Source organism: Oncorhynchus gorbuscha, linkage group LG24, assembly GCF_021184085.1.
Source record: "Oncorhynchus gorbuscha isolate QuinsamMale2020 ecotype Even-year linkage group LG24, OgorEven_v1.0, whole genome shotgun sequence".
NCBI lineage: Eukaryota > Metazoa > Chordata > Actinopteri > Salmoniformes > Salmonidae > Oncorhynchus > Oncorhynchus gorbuscha.
Genome location: NC_060196.1, coordinates 61,899,249 through 61,925,426, shown reverse-complemented (window position 1 = coordinate 61,925,426; position 26,178 = coordinate 61,899,249). Strand labels below are relative to the sequence as shown.

The window sequence follows — 26,178 nt, the reverse complement described above, 5'->3', positions numbered from 1 at the left end:
GTCTCCCCTTCTCTCCAGTCTCCCTTCTCTCCAGTCTCCCCTTCTCTCCAGTCTCCCTTCTCTCCAGTCTCCCTTCTCTCCACTCTCCCCTTCTCTCCGGTCTCTCCAGTCTCCCTTTCTCTCCAGTCTCCCCTTCTCTCCTGTCTCCCTTCTCTCCAGTCTCCCCCTCTCTCCACTCTCCAGTCTCCCCTTCTCTCCAGTCTCCAGTCTCCCCTTCTCTCCAGTCTCCCTTCTCTCCAGTCTCCCTTCTCTCCAGTCTCCCCTTCTCTCCTGTCTCCCTTCTCTCCAGTCTCCCCTTCTCTCCAGTCTCCCTTCTCTCCAGTCTCCCTTCTCTCCAGTCTCCCTTCTCTCCAGTCTCCCTTCTCTCCAGTCTCCCTTCTCTCCAGTCTCCCTTCTCTCCAGTCTCCCTTCTCTCCAGTCTCTCCAGTCTCCCTTCTCTTCAGTCTACCAGACTCTCCAGTCTCCCCTTCTCTCCAGTCCCCATTCTCTCCAGTCTCCCATCTCTCCAGTCTCCCTTCTCTCCAGTCTCCCTTCTCTCCAGTCTCCCCTTCTCTCCAGTCTCTCTTCTCTTCAGTCTCCCCTTCTCTCCAGTCTCCCTTCTCTCCAGTCTCCCTTCTCTCCACTCTCCCTTCTCTCCGGTCTCTCCAGTCTCCCTTTCTCTCCAGTCTCCCTTCTCTCCAGTCTCCCCTTCTCTCCAGTCTCCCCTTCCCTTCTCTCCAGTCTCCCCTTCTCTCCAGTCTCCCCTTCTCTCCAGTCTCCCCTTCTCTCCAGTCTCCCTTCTCTCCAGTCTCCCCTCTCTCCAGTCTCCCTTCTCTCCAGTCTCCCTTCTCTCCAGTCTCCCCTTCTCTCCAGTCTCCCCTTCTCTCCAGTCTCCCTTCTCTCCAGTCTCCCCTTCTCTCCAGTCTCCCCTTCTCTCCAGTCTCCCCTTCTCTCCAGTCTCCCTTCTCTCCAGTCTCCCTTCTCTCCAGTCTCCCCTTCTCTCCAGTCCCCCTTCTCTCCAGTCTCCCCTTCTCTCCAGTCTCCCCTCTCTCCAGTCTCCCTTCTCTCCAGTCTCCCCTTCTCTCCAGTCTCCCCTTCTCTCCACTCTCCCCTTCTCTCCACTCTCCCCTTCTCTCCACTCTCCCCTTCTCTCCAGTCTCCCCTTCTCTCCAGTCTCCCCTTCTCTCCAGTCTCCCCTTCTCTCCAGTCTCCCCTTCTCTCCAGTCTCCCCTTCTCTCCAGTCTCCCCTTCTCTCCAGTCTCCCCTTCTCTCCAGTCTCCCTTCTCTCCAGTCTCTCCAGTCTCCCTTCTCTCCAGTCTCCCCTTCTCTCCAGTCTCCCTTCTCTCCAGTCTCCCTTCTCTCCAGTCTCCCCTTCTCTCCGGTCTCCCTTCTCTCCAGTCCCCCTTCTCTCCAGTCTCCCCTTCTCTCCAGTCTCCCCTCTCTCCAGTCTCCCCTTCTCTCCAGTCTCCCCTTCTCTCCAGTCTCCCCCTTCTCTCCACTCTCCCTTCTCTCCACTCTCCCCTTCTCTCCAGTCTCCCCTTCTCTCCAGTCTCCCCTTCTCTCCAGTCTCCCCTTCTCTCCAGTCTCCCCTTCTCTCCAGTCTCCCCTTCTCTCCAGTCTCCCCTTCTCTCCAGTCTCCCCTTCTCTCCAGTCTCCCCTTCTCTCCAGTCTCCCCTTCTCTCCAGTCTCCCCTTCTCTCCAGTCTCCCCTTCTCTCCAGTCTCCCCTCTCTCCAGTCTCCCCTTCTCTCCAGTCTCCCTTCTCTCCAGTCTCCCCTTCTCTCCAGTCTCCCCTTCTCTCCAGTCTCCCCTTCTCTCCAGTCTCCCCTTCTCTCCAGTCTCCCCTTCTCTCCAGTCTCCCCTTCTCTCCAGTCTCCCCTTCTCTCCAGTCTCCCCTTCTCTCCAGTCTCCCCTTCTCTCCAGTCTCCCCTTCTCTCCAGTCTCCCCTTCTCTCCAGTCTCCCCTTCTCTCCAGTCTCCCTTCTCTCCAGTCTCCCCTCTCCAGTCTCCCCTGCTCTCCAGTCTCCCCTTCTCTCCAGTCTCCCCTTCTCTCCAGTCTCCCCTTCTCTCCAGTCTCCCCTTCTCTCCAGTCTCCCTTCTCTCCAGTCTCCCTTCTCTCCAGTCTCCCTTCTCTCCACTCTCCAGTCTCCCCTTCTCTCCACTCTCCAGTCTCCCCTTCTCTCCAGTCTCCCCTTCTCTCCAGTCTCCCCTTCTCTCCAGTCTCCCCTTCTCTCCAGTCTCCCCTTCTCTCCAGTCTCCCCTTCTCTCCAGTCTCCCCTTCTCTCCAGTCTCCCCTTCTCTCCAGTCTCCCCTTCTCTCCAGTCTCCCCTTCTCTCCAGTCTCCCCTTCTCTCCAGTCTCCCCTTCTCTCCAGTCTCCCCTTCTCTCCAGTCTCCCCCAGTTCTCTCCAGTCTCCCCTTCTCTCCAGTCTCCCCTTCTCTCCAGTCTCCCTTCTCTCCAGTCTCCCTTCTCTCCAGTCTCCCCTTCTCTCCAGTCTCTCCAGTCTCCCCTTCTCTCCAGTCTCCCAGTCTCCCTTCTCTCCAGTCTCTCCAGTCTCCCTTCTCTCCAGTCTCCCCTTCTCTCCAGTCTCCCCTTCTCTCCAGTCTCCCCTTCTCTCCAGTCTCTCCAGTCTCCCCTTCTCTCCAGTCTCTCCAGTCTCCCCTTCTCTCCAGTCTCTCCAGTCTCCCCTTCTCTCCAGTCTCCCCTTCTCTCCAGTCTCTCCAGTCTCCCCTTCTCTCCAGTCTCCCCTTCTCTCCAGTCTCCCCTTATCTCCAGTCTCCCCTTATCTCCAGTCTCCCCTTATCTCCAGTCTCCCCTTCTCTCCAGTCTCCCCTTCTCTCCAGTCTCCCCTTCTCTCCAGTCTCCCCTTCTCTCCAGTCTCCCTTCTCTCCAGTCTCTCCAGTCTCCCTTCCCTCCAGTCTCCCCTTCTCTCCAGTCTCCCCTTCTCTCCAGTCTCCCCTTCTCTCGAGTCTCTCCAGTCTCCCTTCTCTTCAGTCTCCTTTCTCTTTAGTCTCTCCAGTCTCCTTCTCTCCAGTCTCCCCTTCTCTCCAGTCTCCCTTCTCTCCAGTCTCCCCTTCTCTCCAGTCTCCCCTTCTCTCCAGTCTCCCCTTCTCTCCAGTCTCCCCTTCTCTCCAGTCTCCCCTTCTCTCCAGTCTCCCCTTCTCTCGAGTCTCTCCAGTCTCCCTTCTCTTCAGTCTCCTTCTCTTCAGTCTCTCCAGTCTCCCTTCTCTCCAGTCTCCCCTTCTCTCCAGTCTCCCCTTCTCTCCAGTCTCCCCTTCTCTCCAGTCTCCCCTTCTCTCCAGTCTCCCCTTCTCTCCAGTCTCCCCTTCTCTCCAGTCTCCCCTTCTCTCCAGTCTCCCCTTCTCTCGAGTCTCTCCAGTCTCCCTTCTCTTCAGTCTCCCTTCTCTTCAGTCTCTCCAGTCTCCCTTCTCTCCAGTCTCCCCTTCTCTCCAGTCTCCCTTCTCTCCAGTCTCCCTTCTCTCCAGTCTCCCCTTCTCTCCAGTCTCCCCTTCTCTCCAGTCTCTCCAGTCTCCCTTCTCTCGAGTCTCTCCAGTCTCCCTTCTCTTCAGTCTCCCTTCTCTTCAGTCTCTCCAGTCTCCCTTCTCTCCAGTCTCCCCTTCTCTCCAGTCTCCCCTTCTCTCCAGTCTCCCCTTCTCTCCAGTCTCCCCTTCTCTCCAGTCTCCCCTTCTCTCCAGTCTCCCTTCTCTCCAGTCTCCCCTTCTCTCCAGTCTCCCTTCTCTCCAGTCTCCCTTCTCTCCAGTCTCCCTTCTCTCCAGTCTCTCCAGTCTCCCTTCCCTCCAGTCTCCCCTTCTCTCCAGTCTCCCCTTCTCTCCAGTCTCCCCTTCTCTCCAGTCTCCCCTTCTCTCCAGTCTCCCCTTCTCTCCAGTCTCCCCTTCTCTCAGTCTCCCCTTCTCTCCAGTCTCCCTTCTCTCCAGTCTCCCCTTCTCTCCAGTCTCCCTTCTCTCCAGTCTCCCCTTCTCTCCAGTCTCCCTTCTCTCCAGTCTCCCTTCTCTCCAGTCTCCCCTTCTCTCCAGTCTCCCCTTCTCTCCAGTCTCCCCTTCTCTCCAGTCTCCCCTTCTCTCCAGTCTCCCCTTCTCTCCAGTCTCCCTTCTCTCCAGTCTCCCCTTCTCTCCAGTCTCCCCTTCTCTCCAGTCTCCCTTCTCTCCAGTCTCCCTTCTCTCCAGTCTCCCCTTCTCTCCAGTCTCCCTTCTCTCAGTCTCCCTTCTCTCCAGTCTCTCCAGTCTCCCTTGCCTCCAGTCTCCCTTCTCTCCAGTCTCCCCTTCTCTCCAGTCTCCCTTCTCTCCAGTCTCCCCTTCTCTCCAGTCTCCCTTCTCTCCAGTCTCCCCTTCTCTCCAGTCTCCCCTTCTCTCCAGTCTCCCCTTCTCTCCAGTCTCCCCTTCTCTCCAGTCTCCCTTCTCTCCAGTCTCCCTTCTCTCCAGTCTCCCCTTCTCTCCAGTCTCCCCTTCTCTCCAGTCTCCCCTTCTCTCCAGTCTCCCCTTCTCTCCAGTCTCCCCTTCTCTCCAGTCTCCCCTTCTCTCCAGTCTCCCCTTCTCTCCAGTCTCCCTTCTCTCCAGTCTCCTCTCTCCAGTCTCTCCAGTCTCCCTTCTCTCCAGTCTCCCTTCTCTCCAGTCTCCCCTTCTCTCCAGTCTCCCCTTCTCTCCAGTCTCCCCTTCTCTCCAGTCTCCCCTTCTCTCCAGTCTCCCCTTCTCTCCAGTCTCCCTTCTCTCCAGTCTCCCCTTCTCTCCAGTCTCCCTTCTCTCCAGTCTCCCCTTCTCTCCAGTCTCCCCTTCTCTCCAGTCTCCCCTTCTCTCCAGTCTCCCCTTCTCTCCAGTCTCCCCTTCTCTCCAGTCTCCCTTCTCTCCAGTCTCCCTTCTCTCCAGTCTCCCCTTCTCTCCAGTCTCCCCTTCTCTCCAGTCTCCCCTTCTCTCCAGTCTCCCCTTCTCTCAGTCTCCCCTTCTCTCAGTCTCCCCTTCTCTCCAGTCTCCCCTTCTCTCCAGTCTCCCCTTCTCTCCAGTCTCCCCTTCTCTCCAGTCTCCCCTTCTCTCCAGTCTCCCCTTCTCTCCAGTCTCCCCTTCTCTCCAGTCTCCCCTTCTCTCCAGTCTCCCTTCTCTCCAGTCTCCCTTCTCTCCAGTCTCCCCTTCTCTCCAGTCTCCCCTTCTCTCCAGTCTCCCCTTCTCTCCAGTCTCCCTTCTCTCCAGTCTCCCCTTCTCTCCAGTCTCTCCAGTCTCCCTTCTCTCCAGTCTCCCCTTCTCTCCAGTCTCCCCTTCTCTCCAGTCTCCCCTTCTCTCCAGTCTCCCCTTCTCTCCAGTCTCCCTTCTCTCCAGTCTCCCTTCTCTCCAGTCTCCCCTTCTCTCCAGTCTCCCCTTCTCTCCAGTCTCCCTCTCCAGTTCTCTCCAGTCTCCCCTTCTCTCCAGTCTCCCCTTCTCTCCAGTCTCCCCTTCTCTCCAGTCTCCCTTCTCTCCAGTCTCCCCTTCTCTCCAGTCTCCCCTTCTCTCCAGTCTCCCTTCTCTCCAGTCTCCCCTTCTCTCCAGTCTCCCTTCTCTCCAGTCTCCCTTCTCTCCAGTCTCCCCTTCTCTCCAGTCTCCCCTTCTCTCAGTCTCCCCTTCTCTCCAGTCTCCCCTTCTCTCCAGTCTCCCCTTCTCTCCAGTCTCCCCTTCTCTCCAGTCTCCCCTTCTCTCCAGTCTCCCCTCTCCAGTCTCCCTTCTCTCCCCTCTCTCCAGTCTCCCCTTCTCTCCAGTCTCCCCTTCTCTCCAGTCTCCCTTCTCTCCAGTCTCCCTTCTCTCCAGTCTCCCCTTCTCTTCAGTCTCTCCAGTCTCCCCTTCTCTCCAGTCTCCCCTTCTCTCCAGTCTCCCCTTCTCTCAGTCTCCCCTTCTCTCCAGTCTCCCCTTCTCTCCAGTCTCCCCTTCTCTCCAGTCTCTCCAGTCTCCCCTTCTCTCCAGTCTCCCCTTCTCTTCAGTCTCTCCAGTCTCCCCTTCTCTCCAGTCTCCCCTTCTCTCCAGTCTCCCCTTCTCTCCAGTCTCCCCTTCTCTCCAGTCTCCCCTTCTCTCCAGTCTCCCCTTCTCTCCAGTCTCCCCTTCTCTCCAGTCTCCCTTCTCTCAGTCTCCCCTTCTCTCCAGTCTCCCCTTCTCTCCAGTCTCCCCTTCTCTCCAGTCTCCCCTTCTCTCCAGTCTCCCCTTCTCTCCAGTCTCCCCTTCTCTCCAGTCTCCCCTTCTCTCCAGTCTCCCCTTCTCTCCAGTCTCCCCTTCTCTCCAGTCTCCCTTCTCTCCAGTCTCCCTTCTCTCCAGTCTCTCCAGTCTCCCTTCTCTCCAGTCTCCCCTTCTCTCCAGTCTCCCCTTCTCTCCAGTCTCCCCTTCTCTCCAGTCTCCCCTTCTCTCCAGTCTCCCCTTCTCTCCAGTCTCCCCTTCTCTCCAGTCTCCCCTTCTCTCCAGTCTCCCCTTCTCTCCAGTCTCCCTTCTCTCCAGTCTCCCTTCTCTCCAGTCTCCCCTTCTCTCCAGTCTCCCTTCTCTCCAGTCTCCCCTTCTCTCCAGTCTCCCCTTCTCTCCAGTCTCCCTTCTCTCCAGTCTCCCTTCTCTCCAGTCTCCCCTTCTCTCCAGTCTCCCTTCTCTCCAGTCTCCCCTTCTCTCCAGTCTCCCCTTCTCTCCAGTCTCCCCTTCTCTTCAGTCTCCCCTTCTCTCCAGTCTCCCCTTCTCTCCAGTCTCCCCTTCTCTCCAGTCTCCCCTTCTCTCCAGTCTCCCTTCTCTCCAGTCTCCCCTTCTCTCCAGTCTCCCCTTCTCTCCAGTCTCCCTTCTCTTCAGTCTCCCCTTCTCTCCAGTCTCCCCTTCTCTCCAGTCTCCCCTTCTCTCCAGTCTCCCCTTCTCTCCAGTCTCCCCTTCTCTCCAGTCTCCCTTCTCTCCACTCTCCCCTTCTCTCCAGTCTCTCCAGTCTCCCCTTCTCTCCAGTCTCCCTTCTCTCCAGTCTCCCCTTCTCTCCAGTCTCCCCTTCTCTCCAGTCTCCCCTTCTCTCCAGTCTCCCCTTCTCTCCAGTCTCCCCTTCTCTCCAGTCTCCCCTTCTCTCCAGTCTCCCCTTCTCTCCAGTCTCCCCTTCTCTCCAGTCTCCCCTTCTCTCTCTCTCTCCAGTCTCCCCTTCTCTCCAGTCTCCCCTTCTCTCCAGTCTCCCCTTCTCTCCAGTCTCCCTTCTCTCCAGTCTCCCCTTCTCTCCAGTCTCCCCTTCTCTCCAGTCTCCCCTTCTCTCCAGTCTCCCCTTCTCTCCAGTCTCCCCTTCTCTCCAGTCTCCCCTTCTCTCCAGTCTCCCTTCTCTCCAGTCTCCCCTTCTCTCCAGTCTCCCCTTCTCTCCAGTCTCCCCTTCTCTCCAGTCTCCCCTTCTCTCCAGTCTCCCCTTCTCTCCAGTCTCCCCTTCTCTCCAGTCTCCCCTCTCTCCCCCTCTCTCCCAGTCTCCCCTTCTCTCCAGTCTCCCCTTCTCTCCAGTCTCCCCTTCTCTCCAGTCTCCCCTTCTCTCCAGTCTCCCCTTCTCTTCAGTCTCTCCAGTCTCCCCTTCTCTCCAGTCTCCCCTTCTCTCCAGTCTCCCCTTCTCTCCAGTCTCCCCTTCTCTCCAGTCTCCCCTTCTCTCCAGTCTCCCCTTCTCTCCAGTCTCCCTTCTCTCCAGTCTCCCCTTCTCTCCAGTCTCCCCTTCTCTCCAGTCTCCCTTCTCTTCAGTCTCTCCAGTCTCCCCTTCTCTCCAGTCTCCCCTTCTCTCCAGTCTCCCCTTCTCTCCAGTCTCCCCTTCTCTCCAGTCTCCCCTTCTCTCCAGTCTCCCCTTCTCTCCAGTCTCCCCTTCTCTCCAGTCTCCCCTTCTCTCCAGTCTCCCCTTCTCTCCAGTCTCCCCTTCTCTCCAGTCTCCCTCTCACCTCTTGCTCATGTCTTCTCCTCCTTGTCCCTTGAAGGGTTGGAACCCGGGGTGTTGAGTGGACGGGCTGCAGGGCGAGGCGTTCCCAGACCGCCCGAGAGATGCTCTGCGGCTCCGCCTCCTCTCCAGGCCCCTCCTCTTGTCCCCGAAGCTGGCGCGGCGGCGGTCCTTGAGGCCAGAGAGCCCTGTGGGCGGATTAGATTCATCATCGCCATCCTCATGACGTAGAGTCGCCTGAAAAGGGAGAAGAAAGGAGAAAGGTTGAAATGAAGGAGGATGATGTGGATATTTAGAAAAAACGTCTTGATCTCCTCTTTATTATATTCTATATATATATATATTCTCCTATTTCTTCAGGTTTATCTAGGACATAAATGTGGTCTATGAAAAATCAGGATTATCAGCCAAAACTGTCCATTGTGTATCCCTGTGTGTGTGTGTGTGCGTGCGTGCGTGTTTATGTGTATCCCTGTGGGTGTGTATCGTGTGTGTGTGCACATGTGTGTATCGTGTGTGTGTGTGTGTGTGTGTGTGTGTGTGTGTGTGTGTGTGTGTGTGTGTGTGTGTGTGTGTGTGTGTGTGTGTGTGTGTGTGTGTGTGTGTGTGTGTGTGTGTGTGTGTGTGTGTGTGTGTGTGTGTGTGTGTGTGTGTGTGTGTGTGTGTGTGTGTGTGTGTGTGTGTGTGTGTGTGTGTGTGTGTGTGTGTGTGTGTGTGTGTGTGTGTGTGTGTGTGTGTGTGTGTGTGTGTGTGTGTTTGTGTGGTGTCTCACCTCGTAGATATTGAGTTGCTCCATCAGGTCCAAGTCAGTTCCTCTCCTCCCCAGGAACCTCTTAGCTACAGCCTCCATCCTCTGGTCCTCCAACCCATCCACCATGTCATAGAAGGAGTCCTGGTCAGGTAACGCTGACAGGGTCTGAGAGGAGGGGAGGAGGGAGGGGAGGGGGGGGAAGGGAGGGGGAAGGAGTGGGGAGCGATGGGGAGGAGGGGAGGAGCAGGGGGAGGGAGGGGGAAGGGAGGGGGAAGGAGTGGGGAGGGATGGGGAGGAGGGGAGGAGGAGGGGAGAGGGGAGGGAGGGGGAGGGAGTGGGGAGGGAGGGGGAGGGAGTGCGAGAGGGGGAGGAGGAGGGGAGGAGTGGGGAGGAGGAGGGAGAGGGGAGGGGAGGGGAGGGGAGGGGAGGAGGAGGAGGGAGGTGTGAATTTGTGTGTAGAATGATAGACGATGTCATATGTGGCGTGGCGCCAGACCAAGACGTGTACCTTGTTGATGAGGGTCATACCGTAGACCAGCAGCTCTGTGTCCACTCCATCCTTCTCATCTAAGATCTCCATGGCATTAGACCACTGCTTACAACCTGGACACACACCAGTCAATAAGACATCAATCATTCTTTCATTTGACCGTCGAGCATGTTGGTCACTTAACCAATCCATGACTCAAACACTCAATTAATCAGGACGGACGGACGGACGGACGGACGGACGGACGGACGGACGGACGGACAGACAGACAGACAGACAGACAGACAGACAGACAGACAGAGCGACAGAGCGACAGACAGACAGACAGACAGACAGACAGACAGACAGACAGACAGACAGACAGACAGACAGACAGACAGACAGACAGACAGACAGACAGACAGACAGAGCGACAGACAGACAGACAGACAGACAGACAGACAGACAGACAGACAGACAGACAGACAGACAGACAGACAGACAGACGGACAGACGGAGCGACAGACAGACGGAGCGACAGACAGACGGATCGACAGACAGACGGAGCGACAGACAGACAGACAGAGCGACCGACAGACAGATAGACTGAATGTGGTACCTCTCTTGGTGTCTACAGTAGTGACGGCCTCTATAAGCAGAGAGGCGTTGGACTCTGAGTATTCCACAAACACCAGCAACAACTTCAGAGCAGTCTTCACCACCAGGCGGAACTGAGACACAGACAGGATCAGTCAGACAGGATCAGTCAGACAGGGTCAGTCAGACAGGGTCAGTCAGACAGGATCAGTCAGACAGGATCAGTCAGACAGGATCAGTCAGACGGGGTCAGTCAGACAGGATCAGTCAGACAGGGTCAGTCAGACAGGATCAGTCAGACAGGGTCAGTCAGACAGGGTCAGTCAGACAGGATCAGTCAGACAGGATCAGTCAGACAGGGTCAGTCAGACGGGGTCAGTCAGACGGGGTCAGTCAGACGGGGTCAGTCAGACAGGATCAGTCAGACAGGGTCAGTCAGACAGGATCAGTCAGACAGGATCAGTCAGACAGGGTCAGTCAGACAGGATCAGTCAGACAGGATCAGTCAGACAGGATCAGTCAGACAAGTCTATAGCATTTATAAAGGTCTTTGGAAGGACTCGACCGCGGATATAAATCCCCAGCCTTCCTATATCAGGGCAGACACTAACAACAAGGCCTCCGAGTTTCAACCAATCACCTACCTATATCAGGGCAGACACTAACAACAAGGCCTCCGAGTTTCAACCAATCACCTACCTATATCAGGGCAGACACTAACAACAAGGCCTCCGAGTTTCAACCAATCACCTAACTATATCAGGGCAGACACTAACAACAAGGCCTCAGAGTTTCAACCAATCACCTTCCAATATCAGGGCAGACACTCTAACAACAAGGCCTCAGAGTTTCAACCAATCACCTACCTATATCAGGGCAGACACTCTAACAACAAGGCCTCCGAGTTTCAACCAATCAACTATTTATTTATATATCCTATTTATCGTTATTTAGTTTGTACAGTTCACCTTTGAGCCAATGAGAGCGTAGAGCCACTGGACGGTCTCAATGTGACAGATGACTCCATTCATCCCATCCACATACAGCATGATCTGTCCCAGAGCTAAGAGAAGGAGGGAAGGAGAGAGAGGGAGAGAGAGGGAGAGAGGGAGAGATGGAGGGAATGAGAGAGAGAGAGAGAGAGAGAGAGAGAGAGAGAGAGAGAGAGAGAGAGAGAGAGAGAGAGAGAGAGAGAGAGAGAGAGAGAGAGAGAGATGGAGAAGAAAGAGAAAACCAAAACAATACAAGTTAACGTCTATGTGGGGGGACTGTCTATGTGGGGGGACTGTCTATATGGGGGGACTGTCTATGTGGGGGGACTGTCTATGTGGGGGACTGTCTATGTGGGGGACTGTCTATGTGGGGGACTGTCTATGTGGGGGGACTGTCTATGTGGGGGGACTGTCTATGTGGGGGACTGTCTATGTGGGGGGGACTGTCTATGTGGGGGACTGTCTATGTGGGGGACTGTCTATGTGGGGGGACTGTCTATGCGGGGGACTGTCTATGCGGGGGACTGTCTATGTGGGGGACTGTCTACTGTCTATGTGGGGGACTGTCTATGTGGGGGGACTGTCTATGTGGGGGACTGTCTATGTGGGGGACTGTCTATCTGGGGGACTGTCTATGTGGGGGGACTGTCTATGCGGGGGACTGTCTATGTGGGGGGACTGTCTATGTGGGGGGACTGTCTATGCTGGGGGACTGTCTATGCGGGGGACTGTCTATGCGGGGGACTGTCTATGCGGGGGACTGTCTATGTGGGGGACTGTCTATGTGGGGGGACTGTCTATGTGGGGGACTGTCTATGTGGGGGGACTGTCTATGTGGGGGACTGTCTATCTGGGGACTGTCTATGTGGGGGACTGTCTATGTGGGGGGGACTGTCTATGTGGGGGACTGTCTATGGGGGACTGGGGGACTGTCTATGCGGGGGGACTGTCTATGCGGGGGACTGTCTATGCGGGGGACTGTCTATGTGGGGGGACTGTCTATGCGGGGGACTGTCTATGTGGGGGGACTGTCTATGTGGGGGACTGTCTATGGGGGACTGTCTATGTGGGGGGACTGTCTATGTGGGGTCTATGACTGTCTATGTGGGGGGACTGTCTATGTGGGGGACTGTCTATATGGGGGACTGTCTATGTGGGGGACTGTCTATGTGGGGGACTGTCTATGTGGGGGACTGTCTATGTGGGGGACTGTCTATGTGGGGGACTGTCTATGTGGGGGGACTGTCTATGTGGGGGACTGTCTATGTGGGGGACTGTCTATGTGGGGGACTGTCTATGCGGGGGACTGTCTATGCGGGGGACTGTCTATGTGGGGGACTGTCTATGTGGGGGACTGTCTATGTCTATGGGGGGACTGTCTATGCGGGGGGACTGTCTATGCTGTCTATGGGGGGACTGTCTATGCGGGGGACTGTCTATGCGGGGGACTGTCTATGCGGGGGACTGTCTATGTCTATGGGGGGGACTGTCTATGTGGGGGACTGTCTATGTGGGGGTCTATGTGGGGGACTGTCTATGTGGGGGACTGTCTATCTGGGGGACTGTCTATGTGGGGGGACTGTCTATGTGGGGGACTGTCTATGTGGGGACTGTCTATGTGGGGGACTGTCTATGCGGGGGACTGTCTATGCGGGGGACTGTCTATGCGGGGGACTGTCTATGCGGGGGACTGTCTATGTGGGGGGGGGACTGTCTATGTGGGGGACTGTCTATGTGTGGGGACTGTCTATGTGGGGGGACTGTCTATGTGGGGGACTGTCTATGTGGGGGACTGTCTATGTGGGGGGACTGTCTATGTGGGGGACTGTCTATGTGGGGGACTGTCTATGTGGGGGGACTGTCTATGTGGGGGGACTGTCTATGTGGGGGACTGTCTATCTGGGGGACTGTCTATCTGGGGGACTGTCTATGTGGGGGACTGTCTATGTGGGGGACTGTCTATGTGGGGGACTGTCTATGTGGGGGGACTGTCTATGTGGGGGACTGTCTATGTGGGGACTGTCTGGGGGACTGTGTATGTGGGGGGACTGTCTATGTGGGGGACTGTCTATGTGGGGGACTGTCTATGTGGGGGGACTGTCTATGTGGGGGACTGTCTATATGGGGGACTGTCTATGTGGGGGGACTGTCTATGTGGGGGACTGTCTATGTGTGGGTGTGTGCACGTGTCTACGAGCACACAAAGCAAGTGAGTATGTGTGAATGTGTGTGTGTGTGTGTGTGTGTGTGTGTGTGTGTGTGTGTGTGTGTGTGTGTGTGTGTGTGTGTGTGTGTGTGTGTGTGTGTGTGTGTGTGTGTGTGTGTGTGTGTGTGTGCGAGCGTGCGTGTGCGGGAGTGTGTGTGTGCGCGTGTGTGTGTGTGGGAGTGTGTGTGTGTGTGTGTGTGCGGGAGTGTGTGCGGAAGTGTGTGTGTGTGTGTGTGTGTGTGTGTGTGTGTGTGTGTGTGTGTGTGTGTGTGTGTGTGTGTGTGTGTGTGTGTGTGTGTGTGTATAGCATACCTCTAAGGATGTAATTCTGGTAGTTCTGGTCGGCCTCTGCTCCAACCTTGATGAGACAGGTCAGACCCTCTGCCACCACAAACTCATGGACCAGATCCTTATCATCCTGAAACACAAACACATCTGGAAAAGGTGTCCAACCAGGTGTCCAACCAGGTGTCCAAACCAGGTGTCGTACCAGGTGTCAATCAAGGTGTCCAACCAGGTGTCCAACCAGGTGTCCAACCAGGTGTCCAACCAGGTGTCCAACCAGGTGTCGTACCAGGTGTCCAACCAGGTGTCGTACCAGTTGTCCAACCAGGTGTCCAACCAGGTGTCCAACCAGGTGTCGTACCAGGTTTCCAACCAGGTGTCCAACCAGGTGGACGACCAGGTGTCCAACCAGGTGTCCAACCAGGTGTCCAACCAGGTGTCCAACCAGGTGGATCCAACCAGGTGGCCAACCAGGTGGCCAACCAGGTGAACGACCAGGTGTCCAACCAGGTGTCGTACCAGGTGTCCAACCAGGTGTCGTACCAGGTGTCCAACCAGGAGGACGACCAGGTGTCCAACCAGGTGTCCAACCAGGTGTCCAACCAGGTGTCCAACCAGGTGGACGACCAGGTGTCAAACCAGGTGTCCAACCAGGTGTCCAACCAGGTGTCCAACCAGGTGTCCAACCAGGTGTCCAACCAGGTGGACCAGGTGTCCAACCAGGTGTCAAACCAGGTGTCCAACCAGGTGTCCAACCAGGTGTCCAACCAGGTGTCGTACCAGGTGTCCAACCAGGTGTCCAACCAGGTGTCCAACCAGGTGTCCAACCAGGTGGACGATACATAAATAAATCAAATACAACTTTTCCTTTGTGTTTTGTTGTGTATTTTCAATATGTCGTTCTGCTCTTTGGCCAGTAGGTGGCAGTAATAAGCTGGGTTCATTAAAATGACATTGCTGACACTGGTGCTTGAAAACCTTGGTATTGGTCATTGTATTTTAAAATGTAGTAAAATGTCCTTCTGGAGGCTGTTGTATTGGATCCCAGCTGTGTGTTTGTCTATGTGTGTGGTGGTAGTGGTGGTGGTGGTGGTGGTGGGGGGTGTCCAAGTGCTATAACACACTTTAAATTTAAATCTCATTATATCCTGGTACTAGAAGCGATATGGATTGAATCAAGCCGTTACCCTCACGTTACTCACAAGTCACAAGCACGCACGGACTCACACACACACACACACACACACACAAACGCTGCCAGGCCACGTGGAGTTGTCTGCCGTCATGGAAACACACAGCTGCCACGGCGACCAACTGTGCACAGATTTTCTACCACTGTGTCCGTGTGTTTAACATCGGGTTTTACCTGAAAAATCTGCTTGAGAGAGAAGAGAGCCCTCCTCAAGTCACGTCCATTGGAGTTGTAGAGTTTTTCTGCAGTAAGAGGAGAGAGAGAGAGAGAGAGAGAGAGAGAGAGAGAGAGAGAGAGAGAGAGAGAGAGAGAGAGAGAGAGAGAGAGAGACAGAGAGAGAGAGGGACAGAGAGAGAGAGAGACAGAGAGAGAGAGAGAGAGAGAGAGGGACAGAGAGAGAGAGAGGGACAGAGAGAGAGAGAGAGAGGGACAGAGAGAGAGAGACAGAGAGACAGAGAGACAGAGAGACAGAAAGAGAGAAAGAGAGAAAGAGAGAGACAGACAGACAGACAGACAGACAGACAGACAGACAGACAGACAGACAGACAGACAGACAGACAGACAGACAGACAGACAGACAGACAGACAGACAGACAGACAGACAGACAGACAGACAGACAGACAGACAGACAGACAGACAGACAGACAGACAGACAGACAGACAGACAACAAAACAGACAGAAGACAGACAAATGATTTCAGACAGACAGACAGACAGACAGACAGACAGACAGACAGACAGACAGAGAGAGAGAGAGAGAGAGAGAGAGAGAGAGAGAGAGAACAAATCATGAGAAACAAAAATAAAATGAAATAAAATGATTTCCAATTAGTTAATTGTAAAAACCTGAGCAAACTAGAATGCTATTTGGTCCTACACAGAGAGTACACAGTGGCAGAATACCTGACCACTGTGACTGACCCAAACTTAAGGAAAGCTTTGACTATGTACAGACTCAGTGAGCATAGCTTTGCTATTGAGAAAGGCACCGTAGGCAGACATATCTCAAGAGAAGACAGGCTATGTGCTCACTGCCCAAAAAATGAGGTGGAAACTGAGCTGCACTTCCTAACCTCCTGTCCAATGTATGACCATATTAGAGACACATATTAACCTCAGATTACACAGATCCACAAAGAATTAGAAAACAAATCCAATTTGTATAAACTCCCATATCTACTGGGTGAAATACCAGTGTTCCATCACAGCAGCAAGATTTGTGACCTGTTGCCACGAGAAAAGGGCAACCAGTGAAGAACAAACACCATTGTAAATACAACCCATATTTATGTTTATTTATTTTCCCTTGTGTACCCTTAACCATTTGTACATAGTTACAACACTGTATATATACATAATATGACATTTGTAATGGCTTCTGTGAGTGTAATATTCACGGTTCATTATTATTGTTTATTTCACTTTTGTATATTAACTACTTCACTTGCTTTGGCAATGTTAACACATGTTTCACATGCCAATAAAGCCCCTTAAATTGAATTGATTTAAGACAGAGAGAGAGAGAGAGAGAGAAGAGAGAGAGAGAGAGAGTGAGAGGGAGAGAGAAGCGAGAGACAGAGAGAGACAGAGAGAGAAGCGAGAGAGAGAGAGAGAGAGAGAGACAGAGAGAAAGAGAGAGATAGAGACAGAGAGAGATAGTTAATTTAGACCCCAGCTGTGTGTATCTCCTCCATCTTCACTAACATCCGTTCTCCCTGGAGCCAACAGCCTTTACACACATACCAGAACACACATACTTTCTCTCTCTCACCACACACACACATTTGTGATAATTTCAGCTGAGGACTGAAGCAGCAGGTTGTCACGTTCGTCATATGAACCGGACCAAGGCCCAGCGTCTTTATTATATGAAGAAAGAACACTGAACAAACTAACCAAAATAACAAAATGAACCCTGAAGCAAAACAAATGAGTGCTGACAGGCAACTACACATAGACAAGAACCCACAAACACCAACTGAGTGCTGACAGGCAACTACACATAGACAAGAACCCACAAACACCAACTGAGTGCTGACAGGCAACTACACATAGACAAGAATGTTATGCAGGTGAATGAGGACCCAAAAGCGACTTGGCGAAAACAGAGTCTTTATTCCAGTAAAGGAAATAGGCACTACTCCTAGACAAATCGGAGCAGAAAACAAAACATAAAAAACTAATTCCACTCGTAGTGACGAGGACAGACTGGAGACTCGACCATAAACTGTAGGTTGCCTCGGGAAGGCACCGACCGTAGCAGACTCAGACACCTGCTCACACGCAGCATCTGAGGGAAACAAGACACGACAGGGCGAGACAAAGACACAGCACGGCGAACAATATACAAGGATCCGACAGGACAGAAACGGAAAACAAGGGGAGAAATAGGGACTCTAATCAGAGGACAAGATAGGGAACAGGTGTGGAAAGACTAAATGAGTGAGTAGGAGAATGAGGAACAGCTGGGAGCAGGAACGGAACGATAGAGAGAGGAGAGAGAGGGAGGGAGAGAGAGAGGGATAGAAAAAGGGAACAAACCTAATAAGACCAGCAGGGGGAAACGAACAGAAGGGAAAGCATAATGACAAGACAATATAAGACAAAACATGACAAAGAACCCACAAACACCAACTGAGTGCTGACAGGCAACTACACATAGACAAGAACCCACAAACACCAAAGGGAAATGGCTACCTAAATATGATCCCCAATCAGAGACAACGATAAACAGCTGCCTCTGATTGGGAACCATATCAGGCCACCATAGACATACAAAACCCCTAGACAATTCAAAAATCCTAGACATACAAAACCCCTAGACAATACGAAACTAGTGTACCCACCCTCGTCACACCCTGGCCTAACCAAATTATAAAGAAAACAGAGATATCTCAGGTCAGACCGTGACACAGGTAGAACCAATCACATCCCACCACACTAACACCAGGAGACTAGGTAGAACCAATCACATCTCACCACACTAACACCAGGAGACTAGGTAGAACCAATCACATCACACTAACACCAGGAGACTAGGTAGAACCAATCACATCTCACCACACTAACACCAGGAGACTAGGTAGAACCAATCCCATCACACTAACACCAGGAGACTAGGTAGAACCAATCCCATCACACTAGCACCAGGAGACTAGGTAGAACCAATCCCATCACACTAACACCAGGAGACTAGGTAGAAACAATCCCATCACACTAACACCAGGAGACTAGGTAGAACCAATCCCATCACACTAACACCAGGAGACTAGGTAGAACCAATCCCATCACAATAACACCAGGAGACCAGGTAGAACCAATCCCATCACACTAACACCAGGAGACTAGGTAGAACCAATCACATCTCACCACACTAACACCAGGAGACTAGGTAGAACCAATCCCATCACACTAGCACCAGGAGACTAGGTAGAACCAATCTCATCACACTAACACCAGGAGACTAGGTAGAACCAATCCCATCACACTAACACCAGGAGACTAGGTAGAACCAATCCCATCACACTAACACCAGGAGACTAGGTAGAACCAATCACATCTCACTAAACCCCAGAGACCAGGCAGAACCAATCACATCTCACTAAGCCCCAGATCCTAGGTTGAACCAATCACATCTCACTAAGCCCCAGATCCTAGGTTGAACCAATCACATCTCACTAACCCCCAGATCCTAGGTTGAACCAATCACATCTCACCAACCCCCAGATCCTAGGTTGAACCAATCACATCTCACTAACCCCCAGATCCTAGGTTGAACCAATCACATCTCACTAACCCCCAGAGACCAGGCAGAACCAATCACATCTCACTAACCCCCAGAGACCAGGCAGAACCAATCACATCTCACTAACCCCCAGATCCTAGATGGAACCAATCACATCTCACTAACCCCAAGATCCTAGGTTGAACCAATCACATCTCACTAACCCCCAGAGACCAGGCAGAACCAATCACATCTCACTAACCCCCAGATCCTAGGTTGAACCAATCACATCTCACTAACCCCCAGATCCTAGGTTGAACCAATCACATCTCACTAACCCCCAGAGACCAGGCAGAACCAATCACATCTCACTAACCCCCAGATCCTAGGTTGAACCAATCACATCTCACTAACCCCCAGATCCTAGGTTGAACCAATCACATCTCACTAATCCCCAGATCCTAGGTTGAACCAATCACATCTCACTAACCCCCAGATCCTAGGTTGAACCAATCACATCTCACTAACCCCCAGATCCTAGGTTGAACCAATCACATCTCACTAACCCCCAGATCCTAGGTTGAACCAATCACATCTCACTAACCCCCAGATCCTAGGTTGAACCAATCACATCTCACTAAGCCCCAGATCCTAGGTTGAACCAATCCCATCACACTAACACCAGGAGACTAGGTAGAACCAATCACATCTCACTAAGCCCCAGATCCTAGGTTGAACCAATCACATCTCACTAAGCCCCAGATCCTAGGTTGAAACAATCACATCTCACTAAGCCCCAGATCCTAGGTTGAACCAATCACATCTCACTAAACCCCAGAGACCAGGCAGAACCAATCACATCTCACTAAGCCCCAGATCCTAGGTTGAACCAATCACATCTCACTAACCCCCAGATCCTAGGTTGAACCAATCACATCTCACCAACCCCCAGATCCTAGGTTGAACCAATCACATCTCACTAACCCCCAGATCCTAGGTTGAACCAATCACATCTCACTAACCCCCAGAGACCAGGCAGAACCAATCACATCTCACTAACCCCCAGAGACCAGGCAGAACCAATCACATCTCACTAACCCCCAGATCCTAGATGGAACCAATCACATCTCACTAAGCCCCAGATCCTAGGTTGAACCAATCACATCTCACTAACCCCCAGAGACCAGGCAGAACCAATCACATCTCACTAACCCCCAGATCCTAGGTTGAACCAATCACATCTCACTAACCCCCAGATCCTAGGTTGAACCAATCACATCTCACTAACCCCCAGATCCTAGGTTGAACCAATCACATCTCACTAACCCCCAGATCCTAGGTTGAACCAATCACATCTCACTAAGCCCCAGATCCTAGGTTGAACCAATCCCATCACACTAACACCAGGAGACTAGGTAGAACCAATCACATCTCACTAAGCCCCAGATCCTAGGTTGAACCAATCACATCTCACTAAGCCCCAGATCCTAGGTTGAAACAATCACATCTCACTAAGCCCCAGATCCTAGGTTGAACCAATCACATCTCACTAAACCCCAGAGACCAGGCAGAACCAATCACATCTCACTAAGCCCCAGATCCTAGGTTGAACCAATCACATCTCACTAAACCCCAGAGACCAGGCAGAACCAATCACATCTCACTAAGCCCCAGATCCTAGGTTGAACCAATCCCATCTCACTAAACCCCAGAGACCAGGCAGAACCAATCACATCTCACTAACCCCCAGATCCTAGGTAGAACCAATCACATCTCACTAAGCCCCAGATCCTAGGTTGAACCAATCACATCTCACTAAGCCCCAGATCCTAGGTTGAACCAATCACATCTCACTAAGCCCCAGAGACCAGGTAGAACCAATCACATCTCACTAACCCCCAGAGATCAGGCAGAACCAATCACATCTCACTAAGCCCAAGAGACCAGGCAGAACCAATCACATCTCACTAAGCCCCAGATCCTAGGTTGAACCAATCACATCTCACTAAGCCCCAGATCCTAGGTTGAACCAATCACATCTCACTAACCCCCAGAGACCAGGCAGAACCAATACAGAGACAGACACCTTCCTCTGAACTGGTTCCTATTGGAGCAATCAGCCATGAATAACTCACATCAACACACACCTCCTCTGTCCATCAGATAGAGAGACAAATATACACATATTGTGTGTGTGCAGGCCTGCGCACCCACAAACAGACACACATACGCACGCACGCACTCACACACGCACTCACACGCGCACACACACACACACACACACACACGCACACACACACACACACACACACACACACACACACACACACACACACACACACACACACACACACACACACACACACAGTGCTGGTCATCGTGATTAGTGCAGTATTGGAATGTTAATGGGGTACTGGCAGGGTTTCAGAGCAGAGTTATCCAGGTCACGACATGGAAAGCTCTCTGTCACAGATTAGGGACCGCACGCTCCTGTTGTATCAAGTCCTGCGTTCCCGTATGATCTGTACATTTGGTATTTTTTATAACCTTTTATTTCACCTTTTATTTAACCAGTTGAGAACAAGTTCTCATTTACAACTGTGACCTGGCCAAGATAAAGCAACGGAGGACTTGTCCTGTTGTATCAGGCCCTGTGTTCCCAAATGACCTGTGCTGTATGTGTGTGCATGGCAGTGGGTGGTAGGTAGCTATGTGGTAGGACTAGGTATGTGGTAGGACTAGCTATTGAACTATATATTAGAACTAGCTATGTGGTAGGACTAGCTGTGTGGTAGGACTAGCTATGTGGTAGGACTAGCTATGTGGTAGGACTAGCTATGTGTTAGGACTAGCTATGTGGTAGGACTAGCTATGTGGTAGGACTAGCTATGTGTTAGGACTAGCTGTGTGGTAGGACTAGCTATGTGGTAGGACTAGCTGTGTGGTAGGACTAGCTATGTGGTAGGACTAGCTATTGAACTATATATTAGAACTAGCTATGTGGTAGGACTAGCTATGTGGTAGGACTAGCTATGTGGTAGGACTAGCTATGTGGTAGGACTAGCTATTGAACTATATATTAGAACTAGCTATGTGGTAGGACTAGCTATGTGGTAGGACTAGCTATGGAAATATTAGAACTAGCTATGTGGTAGGACTAGCTATGTAACTATATATTAGAACTAGCTATGTGGTAGGACTAGCTATGTAACTATATATTAGAACTAGCTATGTGGTAGGACTAGCTATGTGGTAGGACTAGCTATATGTTAGGACTAGCTATGTGCTAGGACTAGCTAAGTGCTAGGACTAGCTATGTGTTAGGACTAGCTTTGTGGTAGGACTAGCTATGTGGTAGGACTAGCTATGTGTTAGGACTAGCTAAGTGCTAGGACTAGCTATGTGTTAGGACTAGCTTTGTGGTAGGACTAGCTATGTGGTAGGACTAGCTATGTGGTAGGACTAGCTATGTGGTAGGACTAGCTATGTGTTAGGACTAGCTTTGTGGTAGGACTAGCTATGTGGTAGGACTAGCTGTGGTAGGACTAGCTACGTGGTAGATCCTTCCGTCTGCAGGAGCTCCATGGAGGGGTTGCAGAGGGCAGAGCAGGCCAGCGGACAAGCTCCTCCTTGGGCAACAGACGTGAGCTAACCTGGCCCCTATTCAGCCTGTCGAGAGCTCACACCCACGGCTCACAGCTGACCAGACCAACAAATCTGTGTTTACAATAAAGTTGACCAACAGCACAGTGCATGGAAAGAGTAGTGCTCTTGCGATATGTCTGTAGAAATCTTTATGTTGTAAATCACAATCATTGTAATCCCAAACATCATGTCTGTCTGTCCGTCTGTCTGTCCGTCCGTCCGTTGGTGTACCCAGATCATTTTGAGCATGGTAGAGAAACAAGGGCCCGTAGTAGTAGAAACTGAATAACTGAATTAATAAAATACACAAATACTGAATTTTAACAGTCAATCCAAGGAAAGTTTATTCTCAAAACCAAAAGAATAAACAACACACTGAGGCTAAAAGTATTAAGAAAAGTAGATGTGTCCAAGAGAGGGAGAAGGGAAGAAGGGAGGAGAAAGAAGAGAAGAAGAGAGAGGAGAAATAAGAGAGGAAGAAGAGAAAGAGAGGAGAAAGAAGAGAAGAAGAGAGAGGAGAAAGAAGAGAAGAAGAGAGAGGAGAAAGAAGAGAAGAAGAGAGAGGTGAAAGAAGATAGAAAGAAGAGAAGGAGAGGAGAAAGAAGAGAAGAAGAGAGAGGAGAAAGAAGATAGAAAGAAGAGAAGGAGATGAGAAAGAAGAGAAGAAGAGAGAGGAGAAAGAAGATAGAAAGAAGAGAAGGAGAGGAGAAAGAAGAGAAGAAGAGAGAGGTGAAAGAAGATAGAAAGAAGAGAAGGAGAGGAGAAAGAAGAGAAGAAGAGAGAGGAGAAAGAAGAGAATAAGAGAGAGGAGAAAGAAGATAGAAAGAAGAGAAGGAGATGAGAAAGAAGAGAAGAAGAGAGAGGAGAAAGAAGATAGAAAGAAGAGAGGGAGAGAGAAAGAAGAGAAGAAGAGAGAGAGAAAGAAGATAGAAAGAAGAGAAGGGAGAGAGAAAGAAGAGAAGAAGAGAGAGGAGAAAGAAGAGAAGAAGAGAGAGGAGAAAGAAGAGAAGAAGAGAGAGGAGAAAGAAGATAGAAAGAAGAGAGGGAGAGGAGAAAGAAGAGAAGAAGAGAGAGGAGAAAGAAGAGAAGAAGTGAGAGGAGAAAGAAGAGAAGAAGAGAGAGGAGAAAGAAGATAGAAAGAAGAGAGGGAGAGGAGAAAGAAGAGAAGAAGAGAGAGGAGAAAGAAGATAGAAAGAAGAGAAGGGGAGGAGAAAGAAGAGAAGAAGAGAGAGGAGAAAGAAGAGAAGAAGAGAGAGGAGAAAGAAGAGAAGAAGAGAGAGGAGAAAGAAGAGAAGAAGAGAGAGGAGAAAGAAGAGAAGAAGAGAGAGGAGAAAGAAGAGAAGAAGAGAGAGGAGAAAGAAGAGAAGAAGATAAGGAGAGAGAGGAGAAAGAAGAGAGAGGAGAAAGAAGAGAAGGAGAGGAGAAAGAAGAGAAGAAGTGAGAGGAGAAAGAAGATAGAAAGAAGAGAAGGAGAGGAGAAAGAAGAGAAGAAGAGAGAGGAGAAAGAAGATAGAAAGAAGAGAAAGAGAGGAGAAAGAAGAGAAGAAGAGAGAGGAGAAAGAAGATAGAAAGAAGAGAAGGAGAGGAGAAAGAAGAGAAGAAGAGAGAGGAGAAAGAAGATAGAAAGAAGAGAAGGAGAGGAGAAAGAAGAGAAGAAGAGAGATGAGAAAGAAGAGAAGGAGAGAGAGGAGAAAGAAGAGAAGAAGAGAGAGGAAAAAGAAGAGAAGAGGAGAAAGAAGAGAAGAAGAGAAGAAGAGAGAGGGGAAAGAAGATAGAAAGAAGAGAGGGAGAGGAGAAAGAAGAGAAGAAGAGAGAGGAGAAAGAAGATAGAAAGAAGAGAGGGAGAGGAGAAAGAAGAGAAGAAGAGAGAGGAGAAAGAAGAGAAGAAGTGAGAGGAGAAAGAAGAGAAGAAGAGAGAGGAGAAAGAAGATAGAAAGAAGAGAGGGAGAGGAGAAAGAAGATAGAAAGAAGAGAGGGAGAGGAGAAAGAAGAGAAGAAGAGAAGGGGAGGAGAAAGAAGAGAAGAAGAGAGAGGAGAAAGAAGAGAAGAAGTGAGAGGAGAAAGAAGAGAAGAAGAGAGAGGAGAAAGAAGAGAAGAAGAGAGAGGAGAAAGAAGAGAAGAAGAGAGAGGAGAAAGAAGAGAAGAAGAGAGAGGAGAAAGAAGAGAAGAAGAGAGAGGAGAAAGAAGAGAAGAAGATAAGGAGAGAGAGGAGAAAGAAGAGAGAGGAGAAAGAAGAGAAGGAGAGGAGAAAGAAGAGAAGAAGTGAGAGGAGAAAGAAGAGAAGAAGAGAGAGGAGAAAGAAGATAGAAAGAAGAGAAGGAGAGGAGAAAGAAGAGAAGAAGAGAGAGGAGAAAGAAGATAGAAAGAAGAGAAAGAGAGGAGAAAGAAGAGAAGAAGAGAGAGGAGAAAGAAGATAGAAAGAAGAGAAGGAGAGGAGAAAGAAGAGAAGAAGAGAGAGAGAGAGAAGAAGATAGAAAGAAGAGAAGGAGAGGAGAAAGAAGAGAAGAAGAGAGAGGAGAAAGAAGATAGAAAGAAGAGAAGAGAGGAGAAAGAAGAGAAGAAGAGAGAGGAGAAAGAAGATAGAAAGAAGAGAAGGAGAGGAGAAAGAAGAGAAGAAGAGAGATGAGAAAGAAGAGAAGGAGAGAGAGGAGAAAGAAGAGAAGAAGAGAGAGGAAAAAAGAAGAAGAGAGAGGAGAAGAAGAGAAGAAGAGAAAGAAGAGAGAAGAGGGAAAGAAGAGAAGAAGAGAGAGGAGAAAGAAGAGAAGAAGAGAGGAGGAGAAAGAAGAGAAGAAGAGAGAGAAAGAAGAAAGAAGAGAGAGAGAGAGAAAAAGAAGAGAAGAGAGAGGAGAAAGAAGAAGAAGAGAGAGAAAGAGAGAAGAAGAGAGAGAGAAAAGAAGAAGAGAGAGGAGAAAGAAGAGAAGAAGAGAGAGGAGAAAGAAGAGAAGATGAGAGAGGAGAAAGAAGAGAAGAAGAGAGAGGGGAAAGAAGAGAAGAAGAGAGAGGAGAAAGAAGAGAAGAAGAGAGAGAGGAGAAAGACGAGAAGAAGAGAGAGGAGAAAGACGAGAAGAAGAGAGAGGAGAAAGACGAGAAGAAGAGAGAGTCAGGAGAAAGACGAGAAGAAGAGAGAGAGGAGAAAGAAGAGAAGAAGAGAGAGAGGAGAAAGAAGAGAAGAAGAAAGAGAGGAGAAAGACGAGAAGTAGAGAGAGAGGAGAAAGACGAGAAGTAGAGAGAGAGGAGAAAGAAGAGAAGAAGAGAGAGAGGAGAAAGAAGAGAAGAAGAGAGAGAGGAGAAAGAAGAGAAGAAGAGAGAGGAGAAAGACGAGAAGAAGAGTGAAGGGGCCACAGAGCGTAACAGACGGAGAGAAGGCCAGGTGTTTTCTGGGTAAAGAAAAACAAATGAGGCAGAGCCAGGGTGGAGGCACAGGACACAGTCTGCATACCCTCTGAAATAGAAACCCTTGGGCGGGCAGCTTTAGTCTAAGTTCATTTTCAGGATTGAAAAACACTTTCAGGGTAAACTTAAACGACTAAGATATACATTTCGTAGAAATGATAATGGACCAAAATATGTTCTAATGATATAATGTTTGAGATCTAACAACCACCAGAATAATAGCTAGATAGGATAGGTAGCTAGATAATAATAGCTAGCAGGGGATTTGAAAAATCAATGAATTTAACAATGTTGATGTTGTAGTTAAGTCTGAGCAAAAGGACAACGCCAAAGCAAAATGCATAGAAAACTGCAACATATCTCAGCTCCAGGACAAAATGTGTAGAAAACTGCAACATATCTCAGCTCCAGGGCAAAATGTGTAGAAAACTGCAACATATCTCAGCTCCAGGACAAAATGTGTAGAAAACTGCAACATATCTCAGCTCCAGGGCAAAATGTGTAGAAAACTGCAACATATCTCAGCTCCAGGACAAAATGTGTAGAAAACTGCAACATATCTCAGCTCCAGGACAAAATGTGTAGAAAACTGCAACATATCTCAGCTCCAGGACAAAATGTGTAGAAAACTGCAACATATCTCAGCTCCAGGACAAAATGTGTAGAATTGGAGAAAATGTACTTTAACACCGCAAAGATATATCTTGGCTCCATGGGGAAATTCAGAGAATTGCAGGAAATTGCAATAAGCAATAAGCAACAACACCCATTGCCACGCCAATAACACCCATTGCCACGCCAACCACACCTATTGCCACGCCAACAACACCCATTGCCACGCCAACCACACCTATTGCCACGCCAACAACACCCATTGCCACGCCAACCACACCTATTGCCACGCCAACCACACCTATTGCCACGCCAACCACACCTATTGCCACGCCAACCACACCTATTGCCACACCAACAACATCCATTGCCACGCCAACCACACCTATTGCCACGCCAACCACACCTATTGCCACGCCAACCACACCTATTGCCACGCCAACCACGCCCATTGCCAC

The 26,178-nt window shown here is 50.8% G+C and overlaps 1 pseudogene; it reads right to left on the bottom strand.

Annotated features, from left to right (window-relative positions):
- The window catches only part of LOC124012285, a 179,274-nt pseudogene that overhangs the window by 67,355 nt on the left and 85,741 nt on the right, over positions 1-26,178 (bottom strand).